Source organism: Callospermophilus lateralis, unplaced genomic scaffold (genome assembly GCF_048772815.1).
Source record: "Callospermophilus lateralis isolate mCalLat2 unplaced genomic scaffold, mCalLat2.hap1 Scaffold_127, whole genome shotgun sequence".
In the NCBI taxonomy this organism is placed as follows: Eukaryota; Metazoa; Chordata; class Mammalia; order Rodentia; family Sciuridae; genus Callospermophilus; species Callospermophilus lateralis.
In genome coordinates, this window is record NW_027512450.1 from 1,810,912 (window position 1) to 1,826,505 (window position 15,594).

Sequence of the window (15,594 nt, forward strand, 5' to 3'; positions counted from 1 at the left end):
ACCACAAATTATTAATTAGCAGATAATTAAAATATAAACAAAGTAGACTAATGATAATGGAAATTTAAACGGTCTATTAGGAACATCACAATTATGTGTGACATCAGTTGTTTAATGTTTACTAAGCCAACAATTGAATTTGTTTTTTAAGTATTAAATAATAACTAAACCCTGTATAATTTTGTTGTCAAATATTTGGTCATTATACTCTTGCTGAATCAAAGTTAAATAAAATTTCATTATTGCTCTGTGAAATATAGATTAGATGGGTCAGAAAGAAAATATGTCATTACTTTGTCAACATACTTTAGTAAATTGTATACCTAAATGAAAGAATGCTGCATTACTTTTATAAATTATATACTATGGCAAAAAGTTCAAGGCTTATTAGACTTCAGTAGTTCTCAAACAGAGATGTTCTTCCTACCTAGCTTGGCACTATGGAATTCAGTATATTGTTTTTAAGCCCTTAATTTTGAAAAATTAAAAATGTATTTAATAGAGAAAAAATAACAGAATTAAATCCATAAACCCATTACTCATTTTCAGCAATATGAACATGCTGTTTTTATTGTTTTTCCTCTATCCTTGATTGAACATTTATTTTATGGCTTTTGTAATGCTGGCTTCTGACATTTAATTTCAGGAAATCTAGATGTCTTGCAGTGCACAGAATTGTTTCACACAACAAAGATTTGTCTTAGTTAAAACGCTTAAAGCATCCCCTGGAGAAACACTATTAATAATAAGTTATTACAGTATTGATGTTTTTTTGTGAAAATTTACTCATAGAAAACATCAACTAAAATGACATTTTAGGGCAATAATTCAATAATTCAAAGAATACCCAGAATTTTTGATGAATGAATGTAGGCCTGAATTCATTTTGATAATCTTTTTACATATTATAAAAGTAGATTGTTAAGATAAATACAATTGAGGGATAAGACTTGTCTCCTCTTGAAGAAATTCCCTCTCATTCTAACCTAATGAAATAAAACTCCTACCCTAGAAAAAAGTGGAAAAGAAATTCTCCTCTTCATGTGGGCTCTGGACTTGAACCCACTTTACCATGTAAAATAGGAAGTAGACTGTTTCCCATTGTCCAGATGTTGAACAGGTTGTCATTCTTCTTAACAGCAAAATCTAAGACATAATATAAATTATTTATCTATTTTAAGTGGCTGTATAATTATCAGTGTGCTTTTTAAAAATAATAATAAATAATAGAATTGAGAAGCACTAAGGAGCCAGAACATCTGATTCCAAGTCAGCATTTTTACCTTCAATTGTGGTTTTTGGAAAAGTCACAACTCGCCATTTTTTTTAAGAGTTCCATATGCATAATAGGGTTGATGATAGTGTCTATATAATAGTTACCATGAACCATAAATGAGTTAATCTGTATAATGTGTTTTAGAATGTTGTTGATTCATTGTTTACTTTTTAAAGTATTAAGCATTTGTTTTATTTTTATTGTTGATATACAGTTTTTTTTAGAAATTTAAACCAAGTTTAGCAAATTTACTGACTTTTATCCCTATTCTGCACTACATAAATGTAAGTACTAATAAAATAACTGTCTCTAGCTAATCTCCACAGAATATAACTGGTCATAAGAATAATAAGAATTTCACCAAAACATTGAAAGTTATGTAAAACATCATCTTATTTAATACAACAAATCTATGAGGTAGGACTTATTGATATCCTGTGTTTTATATGGGGAAACTCAGTGAAATAACTGAATAAGAAAGGTTCAATAACTTTTGAAAACTAAGCCAAAGTTTTTCTTATCAAATAATTTAGTATGCTTTCACCAATATCAATGTCTACATCATATGTATTTTCACAATCATTCTTCAAGATTAACAACATAGTTTTCATAATTACACCAAGTATCCTCATTTCATATATTCTCTGTCCATACTGGTATACATGAGTAGATTTCACAGTGACATATGGCAACGTGTAGATATTTTTTGTGTTAACGTTCAACATTTTAAAATTTCTTTCTACTGAATTTTATAGACTTATGACAATCAGTCATTCAAAATATTTGTGTACTCATTTCTTTAAAGCTTTCCAGATAGAGGTGTATAAGAATATTTTGAATTTTCAATAACACTATAGAAGAATTTAACTTCTTCTACAGAAGAATCAAGACAGAATGTATGGTAGAATATATACGTCTTTCAATTTTCATACTCCTGGACTTACATTTTTAACTCCCCTTTCTTCTAGCTGTGTGATCTGGGTAGGCCTTTAAAAATTTGAGACAACTGATTCATCTGTAAAATCTTAAAGGTAAATTTTGTATGTTGTAAGCTAAAACTTACAAAATATTAAAGTATTATGTTATAATTTATTAAACTAATTATTTAAAACATAATACTTTTATGTTTTGTAAGTAATACTTTTATGTTTTGTAAGAAATTATTTAGAGCATACTTCAGCAAATGACAGGTAGCAAAGGGTAAGTTATTAAGTTGATCCCAAACCCTGTGATGGGATTTTAACTGATACCTTTTCAGTTGAGATTTATTTTGATACTGTAGAAAGAACCTATTCTCTAACAAAAGTTTGCTTATTCTTTTCTTTCATATAATCAACAAGTAATTTCAGGATATCCTAGCTTTCTATGATATTCCTTGATTTTACTCCCTTAAAGCTATTTTTTCTAATTATAACTTATGTAAATCAATTTCTCTTTCTTCTTCATACTCATCATTCTTTTATTCAGGAAGAAACTTCTGAGACGATTAATTTCAAAAGGGTAATTTAAGATGTAAAACATGGCAGAGAGTAAAATTTTTACTACATTTGTAAAACTTAGAAAACTATATTTTTTTAATCTAATAAAAAATATTGCTAATGGCAAAGATTAGTCTTGTGAACTAATCCTGGTAAGATAGGTAAGTCATTCCACCAGAAATGCCCTGAACTTATAAAATGCCAGCTAAGTGGTTGGTCTTACCTAATGGTGAGTTTCAGGGATGAACCCTGGTAATATGCCTTGTTTGTGTTCTGACACCTAAGCATCAGTGTTGCACTGATGTTCTTTATTGAATAAAGAATAACTAAAACAATTTTAATCATAATTTATGTTTTTATGTTTCAACAGGTAATCCATTATTTACCAGCAAAGTCAACATACTAATTAATGTCTTAGATGTCAATGAATTTCCTCCAGAAATATCTGTGCCATAGGAGACAGCCGTCTGTGAAAATGCAAAACCAGGACAGGTATCTTACAAATAGTGTGAATCGAGAGTATCTTACAAATAGTGTGAATCGAGAGTACACCAATTACACTTGTAATTTCATTGACTTGTGAGGCTGAGAAATGAAGATAACAAGTTTGAGGTCAGCCTCAGAAATTTAGTGAAACCCTATTTCAAAAAGAGAAAAGTGAAATGTAACTCATTGGTAAAGAAACCCCGGGTTCAATCCCAGAACCCACTGCCCCATGCCAAAAAAAATGTTTAAAGACACATCATATGTGTATATTTTCAACTCTAAGTCCAGACATATATACATGTGCATATGCTCATATTTCAGAACAAGTCCTCATAAAATACATCATAAGAGATATTAAACTTGAGTGGATTATGGTGAATATGGATGTGAAAATAATCCCATGGGAAATAAAGTTTTGATTTCCTAGCAAGTTCTTTGGATTATGCATTCTGCCATTTTTGTACTCTCTTACTGTGGCTTTTCTAAAGAACTTAACTGTGAGCAAACACTCTATGCTGATATATTGATGTGAACTTCAATCACTTTTAAATAACATAACCACTTACTTAGGTAAATTGAATGAGTTTTAATTCTTGAAATAAATTTTACATTTGAAACAATATTTTTAAAGGGCACGCTTTAAAATTTACTGTCTTTCAATTTGTGCATGTAATACTACTTAGTAGATTATTTGTCCAAAAGCTGTGCACCAGTGATATGTACTATCAATATAACTATTATATGAAGTTTAAATAAAATTTAGAGCCCATGTTCACTCTAGTAACATTTCAAGTGCTCAGTAATTGTATGTGTCAAGCAGACACCATTTTCTTGAGTAAAGTTACATTTTCATAAGCATGGAGACTTCTAGATTGACTGTGTTGTCCCAATCATTCATAGATGATGTGAGGAAATCACTAAATGAATTACATTACTACATATTTTCATCATGTTACCTCAAATAAGAAATCTGCATCATTAATTTATAATAGTCACAGAATGGATTAAACCTTATCACCTTGAAAGCATCCACAATATGGATGTCTGTTTCGCTTGTTCTGCTCCAATGTTTTTAATAGTAGATGCTACATAAGTATTTGAGGATAAATTAATTTTTTTGATAATTGGAAAATTAAAAGAAGTTTACAAAACTTCTACAAATTAACTATTTTTTCACTTTTGAGGAGCTCCACTGTGCCAAAGTATATAAAAAAGCCATTTTTTGTCTTCTGGATACTTAGGAATATCAATAATATCAGACTAATCAAAATCTTATAATGCTCCAAATGAAATTAGCCTCTGGGAACAGAGCTCTATTTAGCTCTATTTGTCTAATAAAGTAAAAGATTTGAAATACTGATACAAGTGCATGTTACTAGAGATCAACCAGATTTTCTTATTTGTGGACAAAGTAGTGAAAAATCTGTTGTGTTCTTGCGAACTCTATATCAAAAAATATCTTTTGGGTTTTTGTGTCCTACTCCTCAATACTTATGTTCAAAGCACAGTGCTGAAATGTCCCTTGAGTTTGCAGGGTGTGTGATATATTGCCTTTTCTGCTTTGGGTACCCGACTATAGTGCCCCTGGCCTACAAACCATGCATAGCAAATAGCTCTCTCTTCTGGATTATTCTTGAATATATATAAAATACATATATGGGTATATATATATATATATATATATATATATATATATATATATGTGTGTGTGTGTGTGTGTGTGTGTGTGTGTGTGTGTGTGTACTTTTCTAAAAAGGAGAGAAATAGTAGGGAATAAGTTGGTCTTATGTAAACCTGTGAAAATTTATGTGAGAGTTATTTTCTTCAGGGCAGTGCTATCCAAATAACGTTTCCAGATAAATGAATGTCTTTAATAGTTTCTATATGCTGTCCTAAGATGATTTTCTTTCTTCAAAAATATGTTCTTGATATTTTGTTGTTAAATATTTTTTAATTTAATAGTGGCACTAGCTAACAACATTAAGAAAACAAAATAAAAATTGACAATCAAATATTGGTCCCTAAGTAATGTACAGAACTTTTAGGGGTGAAATTCTATGATTGGAGTACATTGGTCTGAGTCAAAAAAGTTAATTTTTCAGGATATGTATCAAGATTCTTTCTAAATTATCATATTCCATTGTCTAATGATGAATTATAAAAGTCTCATTTATGACAATTATACAAGGAAAATAAATTCTGTGCAAAGAGTTTGCACTATGGTAAGAAATTAAAATTTCAAATCCAGAATCCAAAATCCCTAATTTTGTTACTAATGCTGCACTGATACATAAATGCCAATAACAACTGTGATTCATCTATCCATTATTTAGGTATCTCTCTGTGTGCCCAAACATATGGGAAGGTAAATTGTATTCCGGAGACTGGATTTAACCAGGAATAAAAACCAGAAATAAAACAAAAATCAAAAGCATCAGTTTAATAGCATCAGCCATATGATGAATATTTTTCACAATTATGGCAGGTTACCATAATTGAATATAACGTCTTCATCTGCCAGATTGAAATTTAGTTCAAAAGCATGATCCTCTGATCAGCACACATCTTTTGTCTTTTCCCACACATGCTTCCTGAAATTAGTCTTTCTGGAACACAGCTATTGGATATGTTGATTCAAAAGTGCCTGGAAGCCATTCTGATTTTGTTTTGTTTTGTTTTGTTTTTGGTGGAATGGAATCCATATTCTTGTGCATGCTAAGTAAGCACTCTACCACTGAGCTGACTGTCTAATCACTTAAAGCCATTGTAACTTGCTTATCTATGTAGTGAATTATGAATGTAATAGTTTGGCTCTGAGAAATTACTTTTTGATTATTTTCAAATTTAAGAGCATCTCACTGAAATATCAGGAATTTAACTAGACTATGTGCTACTTTTGGTGACAAAGAACATTTTTTGAAATAGGAATTGTAATGCTTATTATGGAAATCTATAAAAACATATTTTTGTTCCTAACCAATGAAGGAAAATTAACGTAACAACAGAAACAATATACACATTCTTTCTTTGTTTCCCATTGTGTTATACATGAAAGTAAAACTCATTCTAACAAACAACAGTTCTAAAATTTTGCTATTTCTAGCACTTTTAGATAATCAAATATTTTGTTTCCAGTAAGCAGCTTTATGTTTAGGCTGGAAAGAATTTAATTCATCTAATTTAAAATGCAAACAAGTACATTTTAATTTCATTTTGCTTATTAGTGAGAATTTTCAATGCTGTTAAGCTTTTCAGTTTCACATATATTGATTTAGAATTAACCTGTGTCCTATAATTGAGCCTGCTATTAAAACCTGTAAACATTTAGAAAATTGTTTAAAAAATTATGTGTGAGTAATTGGCCTGTTAAAATGAATTCAAAAAGTATAATTTCTGTAGCATACTTTATTAAATGGATTTATAAACCTGTTATGTAAAGTTCCTTTCAAAACTGATTGACTTCAAGTTTAATCTTAACTTTGTTTCAGATAATTCAGATAGTCAGTGCTGCAGATCGAGATCTTTCACCTGCTGGGCAGCAGTTCTCCTTTAGATTATCCCCTGAGGCTGCCATCAAACCAAATTTTACAGTCCGTGACTTCAGAAGTAAGTATAAACACTTAAAGATTTACCTTTTTCAAGTAGCTTTTTCAAAGGGCACACATAGAGGAATCAATACTTTTCCTAAAAGCATTCAATTTTGTAAAATAAAGAAATCCACATATGAGAAATCCAACATTGCCTAAATAGTAATAAGTTAAATATTTAATCTATATGGATCTATCTAGAAGGCCAATGTATTTCCACCATACAAAGGAATGTCTCTTAATGAGCCATGCATGTAAAAAGCTACCAGACAAATTGAAAGTTGTCCCTATCAAATATATCCTTTGGCTCCCATGCATATTTCTTGTACATACAAATAGGTAACTCTATAGTATCTGTTTTATTTTAATAACACTCAGTATAGCACTGGTTACTAATGTAGATATTGTAATCAGAATGATTCCCAGGCCATACCAAAATGGTTGACGCTCAGAAAATTGTACTAAACGATGAGAACTTCACCCTACTTGTATTAAATTCATGTATACAAAGTATAAAACATAGTGGTTATAATATATTACTGCCACTATAATTTTAGTTATCCCCTCATATACCATGTTTACACTTACTTTCTACAACTATTCTGGCCAAGATTGCTACTACTTCTGCTATTACTATTGCATGTGACACTATTATATCCACTACAAAAAACATAAAGAATACTGGATTTCAGATGCTTCTCAAAGTATGATAGGATTATGTCTCCATAAACTCATCGTAAAGTTGAAAATATACTAAATTGACATTGCATATCATATACCTACCCTACTAAACATCAGGGATTAGCATATCCTATCTTAAATGTGTTTAGAACAGTTTGTTAATCTGCAGTTGGTCAAAATCATCTAACAGATTGTCTATATTAGAATAAAGTTTGGAATATATTATGCAATTTTTAAATATCATACTAAAAATGAAAAGGGTAACAATTTCATACTATGGGTATGCTTTCATACAACATATGGACTAAAAATATTTAACCATGAAGTTGGGAACTGTCTATATTAAGGTTTATGTGTTCTCTATTAAGTAATTGCAAATTATAGTTTTGCTTTTTGCCTTTTTGTTTGTTTTTGTTTTTTGCTTTGACATTTTTATCTCTTAATTTTTTTTTTTTGATTTTATAAATAAAGTGACCACTGGAGTTTAAATTTCAGGGGCACTCGACCACTAAGCCACATCCCCAACCTTATTTAATATTTTATTTAGATACAGGTTCTTACTGTGTTGTTTTGAGCCTTGCCTTTGCTGCGGCTGGCTTTGAACTTGTAATCCCCCTGTCTCAGCCTCCTGAGCCACTGGGATTACAGGCATGTGCCACACTGCTCCTGGCTTCAAAATTTCTATATGCTAAAAAATAAGAATTAAAATGCCAATTTTTATAATATTGGGTAGTGAGAAGCTAAAGTTTTAATAAATTCTGTTTCTAGAACTAAGTACTTAAATTATAATGGGACGATAATGATGGTGATTATTGGTAGACGCCCAAGGATGTTTTGAGAAAACTGGGTTTGCTTTAAATAATTAGAGAAAGAAATTGGAGTACCCATGTATTGTCACCAAAGAAAGTTGAGTGAGAATGACTGAAGAACAGCTGTACATGAAACAGCACCCTAAAGTTGAAGGATTTTATGAATAAAACAACCACATGTTTTATCATGAAAATGGTAACACTTCTGAGAACAGAAGTAGACAATATTTATAGTTTTCAGTTAGAGCAACCCATCTAAAATAGAGCTGTCCAAAACAAATCAGGTCATTATGTTCACACTATTTATAAATAAGCTAAAGGTATAGTAATTCAAATAGAGTAATTTTATAAGTCATTGAAAAGTTTATGCAACAGTATAACATGTTCAGATTTTCATTTTGGGAAGATCAGTCTTATGTAATATGGAAAAGACATGAGAGGGAGAAAAGATTAGTCCTGGCACCTTTGCATTATCGTGTGAGACTGGCTGTGAAGATGAAGACAAGAGGATGGAGAAAGAATTCATAGAGCCCAATGCAGGATGCCCTTGGTTTAATTCATGAATATAATGCAGACAAATAAGATTTCCAGATCATAAGATTGACGCTCATATCACTTACTCACTCTGAGTATCTGCTATGCCCCCCTAATCCATCTTTGTTGGAAGACCAAGATAATCATGATAATATGGACCAGACCCTCTGGTCTCAGGAGCAGTGTTGGCTTATAGACTGCACATATACCTGCTACAGAATTTAATGTCAATTATTGCTCTTCTTTACTGCAAGCTATATTTGTTCACTTTTTAGGGTACAGAAAATGTTTTAAGTGGGGAAATGAGGTTTACTGTATCTTTTTTTTTCTCACTATTGACAATGTACAATTTTCATGCAATCTATTTTCAAAAAATAATAAACTGAAAATAAATATTTTAAATATCCCAAAAGATTCTAGACACTGTGGTGCATTTCTGTAATTCCAATTGTTCAAGAGGATGAGACAGAAAGATCACAAGTTTGAGGTTCTGCAAACTAACGAGACCCGTGTCAAAATAAAAACATAAAAGGCTGGGGAAGTAGCTGGGAGGTAGAACATTCCTGAGTTCAATCCTCAGTACTGCTACACAAATAAACCTATTAATTATTTTCACTCAGGTTACAACACTTAATCTTTGTTCCTTTTCCTCAGATTCATGTAGAAAAACATCAAGTGCTGAAGATTTTAGAATTGCTTCGACTAGTCTCCACTTTTCTATCCTTATTGTCCCCACAATCATTTGACACGTAAATTTGATTGGGAGTATCCTAGTAGACACCTGGCATTTTAAAGTTTTGTTTCTTAATTTTAAAGTGTTATGTCTGTAATAATAACAAAGTAATCTTACCAAAACAAACCCTGATCTTATCACATGTATACTTTGTTCATCAAGGTACTCCATTTTTCAGTAACTTCTGTTGGCTCCATTGAGTATCTACAAACAGTACAATGTAACATAATGGAAGTGATAACATTTTTAACAGACTTATATTTTATTGAGTAATATATTTTTCTAATTTTTTAAATCTATTTTCAAGTGGGAATTATGAATGTTAATATATTGATAAATAATAAACTACATGTCAATTTATTTCTAAAAATAAAACATTTGGGGGGAGTTTATTGGAAATAATAATGAAGAGTTTTCAAATAAACTAAAATTTATGCTTTCATGAATAGAAACATATAAGAAAAGAGCAAATGAATGCAAAATAATATTTTCAATTGAAACATTAATTAAATTTATATGAAATGGAATTTTGGTGTCTTTTGTTTCTTCAAATATCACTACTATTAATTTTCTTCAAGTTAAAATGATTTTCCTTTGTAATTACATTAAAGTGGTAATAGTTCATGATTTTCACAAATTGTTATGTATTTTTACATTTATAATTGGAATGTATTTTTCCATCTCTCTTTTTTTATCTAATGTGCAAGAGTGAAAGCATTTAAATACCTACACATGCATACACACACACACACACACACACACACACACACACACTCATACCTGCAGGTGTCTGTTGGTATAAGGATTAATTCCAGGACCCTAACACCCATAGAGTCCAAAGTTTTCAGAAATACAAATTTCTTATAAAGCATTTCATAGTATTTACACATAATCTGTGCACAGCCTTCTGAAAAATTCAAATCATCTCTATGTTACTTATTATACCTAACACAATGTAAATGATACAAAAATAAACAGTCAATTTTACTCTTTATGTATAGCAATGGAAATTTTTTTCCATTGCTTGTTTTCTCAAATTTTCAATCCATGGCTATGGAATGTGTGAATATGGGGGGTCCGTATATAAACATGTTTATTTGTTTATGTATAAATGATCCATGTAAAACACAGGAAAAATCACAAGTTTAATCTGAAAGAGTCAATAGATTTTTTAAAAAATATTCTTTTTAGCTGCAGATGGACACAATACCTTTAATTAATTAATTATTTTTTTTTAATGTGGTTCTGAAATAGAACCCAATGCCTCACATGCTAGGCAAGCAAGAACTCCACCACTGAGCTACAACCATAGCCTCCGTCAATACATTTTTAATGAATTTTAAAGAATAGATTCTTATATAAGATATTCAACAGATTAATGCTTTAATTTTTTTGTTATGCTAATATGTGTGGAAATATTCTTTTCCTCAATGACATTTTCATATAAGAAAAGAAAAAAGAGTAACCCAACGACTTCTTTTCTCATAAAACATTCTGTATTTTTTTTCAAATACGAAAGCTAATTCTTGCAGCAGACAAGATTAGTGTTTCCTCCTTCTTTAAGGATTATTTTTCTGGCAGCTTTCATGATGATATATGACATAACTAATATAAGGTTGCATTTTACCAATTCAAAAAGGTCTTCTTATACTTAGTGGATACCAACTTAAAGAATTGAAGTGAAACTCACAGTAACCATGTTATCTGAATGTCCTGTTTTGTAGACAACACAGCTGGAATTGAAACCAGAAGAAATGGATACAGCAGCAGACAGTAAGAGTTGTATTTCCTCCCTGTTGTAATAGAAGACAGCAGCTACCCTGTCCAGAGCAGTACAAACACAATGACTATTCGTGTTTGTAGGTGTGACTCTGACGGTACCATCCTGTCTTGTAATGTGGAAGCAATTTTTCTGCCTGTTGGATTGAGCACTGGCACTTTAATTGCAATCCTACTATGTATCGTTATACTTTTAGGTTAGTTTTAACATTGATAAAGTTCTCTCTCACACACTCCTATGTCTCTATCTCTGTCTGTCTCTCTCTCTCTTTCTTGAGCGGGCATGCTCTCCCTCTCAGTTTACCATGTAAATAGATTTTTGTTCAGTGAGCTGTCACTTCTTGTTATAATTTATCTATATTACAATATTTTATGAGATATATTTTTATTTAATCCCTCATAAGTCACATAATTTAAAATATAAAACTGGATTTTCAAGTTTGTAGCCTTTGCAAAATGAGATTCTCTCTAAAAATATCTATTTTTTGGCAACAATTTCTGAATTCATTTTATATTCTAGTAATTACTACAATTGAATAAAAGATCCTATAGTCTTCTAAGAAATGTACTAGGTGAACAAAAGCTCTCAAATTCTGAAAAGAGAAGAAAGAAAAGGGCAGTAAAAAAATAGAATATAAAGGAATCCCCAAATTTTATTTTCTTCAGTTAAAACTGCCTTTCAGAAGCAATTCTTCTTCCAATTTTCCCACATCCCCTCACATCAAAATTTTAACTATTCCTACTCTGAAGAAAACTGACTAAAATATCTAGGCACACAACAAAGGAAAAGGACTGAAGTAAAATGTGTTCACCATCTCTGTGATAGTGACTGTCAACCAATTTCAGGGCTTTGCCTCTCCCATCAACTGTTCAACTTTTCTATTTCACTTTCTAATTTATTGCCATATTCACACTAGTACAGAAAGATTTCAATTTTGCATCACTTCTTTAAAATCAAATTACAACAGAAACACTGCTGGGCACTGTGGGATAAGTTTGTATATGCATATTTTCCATTCAGGAAAAAATATTCTGAAAAAGATGAACACTTTCTAGTAACTATAGGATAGAAAGCAAAACTGTTAAACCACTTGTAGAAGGTAGAACATGGAGTAAGAAATTCGATGATACCTTGTGAGAACATGCCTTGAGTCAAATGTTCATGCTGTCTTGAATGATAAAGTTGTAGTCCAATTTACATGTGTATTATTAATTACATCTAAATAACTTTCATAAGCATAATGAAATATTATGTCCTTATAATTTATAATAAATAATTATTAGTATCTATTTGTGCTGTTGATATAAAACTTAAAAGAGCACATTCAAAAAAATTCTAACATCTGGAATTGAACATAATCAATTAGTTTTAAGTTCAAATCAAGTGTTCCTTTCTCATTCTGCTCATTTGTCTTGTGACTACTGGAATGCCAGAGTAATTCCATAGCAATTTAGCAGCTCTGCACTTTCCCTATGACTTAGGGAATCCCAAAACCTAGGAGACTTGTTTGATTGCCTGGGGAGAAAAAACCGAGTTTCATCATGATGAAAGAACTCTATAGTTCTATGACAAGAGTCTTCCAAACTCTTCCAACATAAGTAAAAAGGATTTTGCTCCCCTAATTATTTTTAATTGATTAAAATGAGAAGGCACATTGGGAGTGTATTGGTCTATTTGTATTGCTACCTTGAAACAGGGTAGCAAGTAACATGTCTGCTCATCATTACAAAGCCCTGAAATCTACCATGCACTCCTTCATTCTATGCTTCCTAATGCCTGCAAAATACCTGTGCTATTCTAGAGGCTGTGAATTCACTCGAACAGAGTAGTGAATATTGGCACTCTTCATCTTTCCATGGTGTCTGCTTAAATATCCACTATTCTTTGACTTCTGTAACCAATCACAGACTTCACTAGGTCTGCCATTTTCATTTCCTTTGTGAGTTGATGGGAAGCCCAAGAATTCAGTGTTACTTGATTTTCTTTTAGGTGGACTTCAGGGAAGTCTATAATAGTCTGCTTTACTGCCATGATGACTCCTAAACCAGTTTGCATTCAGGAATTCTCTATGAGGCTTTCAGTCTCTCACATACTCCCCAGGCAATCAAACAACAGTCTCTTAGGTTTGGGGATTCTCTAAGTCATAGGGAAAGTGCAGAGCTGCTAAACTTCTCTCAAAGTCTCAGTGTACAGAAGTCCTCCCTAGGTTCCCTCCCTTCTTCCAATGCCCTGACTCTAATTTTGGAGAAAGTGAAATAACCTACTTTCATCATGATGTATTCTTCTCTACTCTCTAGTTTTATGACAAGAGTCTTCCAGACTCTTCCATTGTAAATCAAAAGGATTTTGCTCCCCTAATTATTTTTAATTGATTACCTCAAAAAATTATTAATTTTATTAAAAACACAAATTTCCAATTTCCAAATGAGAATACTACAATTTGGAAATTAACCATGATAATTACATCTTGCAGATGATGATGATATTTAAGTTTTTTTTTTTTTTTTTGGTATCAATTCCTAAAACTCTGTATGGTTAGAACATCCCCAGCCTCACCCACCCCGGCATTTTTGTCAAACTGAAATCTAAAATATGGAAATATAAGGGCAAAAATGATATTTTGAATAACTGTTCTGTGGTTTCTTGTTATCATTTCCAAATAAAGTTGTTGACTTCAGACAATGAGAAAAACATAAACACATACGTGCTCCTATTGATTGTAGTGTTTTTAATCTAAGATTGGAAACAGCATGCCTTGATCAATTTTAACTTTCTTGGAATGATAAATGACTCATCTGCCTTCTTTTCCCCAATTGCAATTTGTCTCCTCTCAGCCATAGTTGTGCTGTACATCGCATTGCGCAGGCAGAGGAAGAAGGATACCTTGATGACCTCCAAGGAAGACATAAGAGACAACGTTATTCACTATGACAACGAAGGAGGTGGAGAGGAGGACCCGCAGGCCTTCGACATGGGGCGCTGAGAAACCCGACAGCAGTCGAAGAAAACAAAATCCGCAGGGATATCAAGCCAGACTCACTTTGCCTGCCCCGCCAGAGGCCCCCGGTGGAAGACAGCACGGACATCAGGGACTTCATCCATCAGAGGCTGCAGGAGCACGACCTGGACCCTGCTGCCCCGCCCTATGACTCGCTGGCCACCTTCGCCTACGAGGGCGCAGGGTCGCTAGCCAGGTCGCTCAGCTCCATTGACTCGCTGGCCACTGATGCTGACCAGGACTACGACTACCCGGCAGACTGGGGAGCGGGCTTCAAGGTCCTTGCTGACATGTTCCGTGAACAAGAGAGCTACAACCCCGACAAAGTCACTTAGGGAGAGGCAGAGGCTAGGTGCAGAGGAGGAGAGATTTTTTAACAGGAGCAACACAAGTAGACATCAATGCGCGCACACACACAGGCTTTATAATGCAGGATTCTTTTGATGATCTGGTTTCTAGCAAGTGGCTGTATTTATCACACTGTCAGTTTTGGTTTATTCTGTTGTCACAAGATAAATCCTATAATATGTACTTGCTTTGTTTTGTTTTGTTATTTCAGAAACACGCTGAGACAAGCTCAGGCCTATTAAATACAATTTACTGACATGACAACCTACAACGAAGATAGCTATGTGTCATCACGGTGGAAGAGTGTTAGATTTTTCTTAATTCCACTAAAGTGTCTATTGAAACTCTTATCATTTAAAGTGGTGTACCCTACACTCTGCTGTGATGTGGTTGCAGGATTCAGTGATAAAGAGGAATAAACAAAGACATCTTCAAGGAGCAATAGCACCCTGCTGACTCTTCTCATTCCTTTTGAGACAAAAAGGAAACTCTGATCTCCATCTTCTTATAATTCAAAGGTGTTTCTTTTTAAAACTGTATGCCAAGACATATTTGCTTTTCCTACCCTTTCAGAAAATTGAAATAAATATAATAATATCAAATTAAATATGTAACCCATGAATTTGAAAAGCAATGTTTGATCGTAACATCAGTTCATATTAAAGAATGTTAATTAATATATTAGTTTTTTCCAAAAAAATAAAATTTTAAAAAAGAAATGGAAAAAAATTCCTCTTTATAAAGGGAGGCCTCAGGGCTAAAATTCCACATTAAAATAAATATTGGTTTTGTTTTATACTGTAGTGGTGTGTGGAAATTGGTTTTAAAAAGTCACCAAATCATTTAAACTCTCAGTTGTAGATAAAATACCAGCTTCTATTTCT

At 32.2% G+C, this 15,594-nt stretch overlaps 1 pseudogene; it reads left to right on the top strand.

Moving 5' to 3' along the window:
• LOC143387311 (cadherin-12-like) overlaps positions 1 to 14,778 on the top strand; it is a 79,118-nt pseudogene extending 64,340 nt beyond the window's left edge.
• Positions 14,779 to 15,594: the final 816 nt, after the last annotated feature.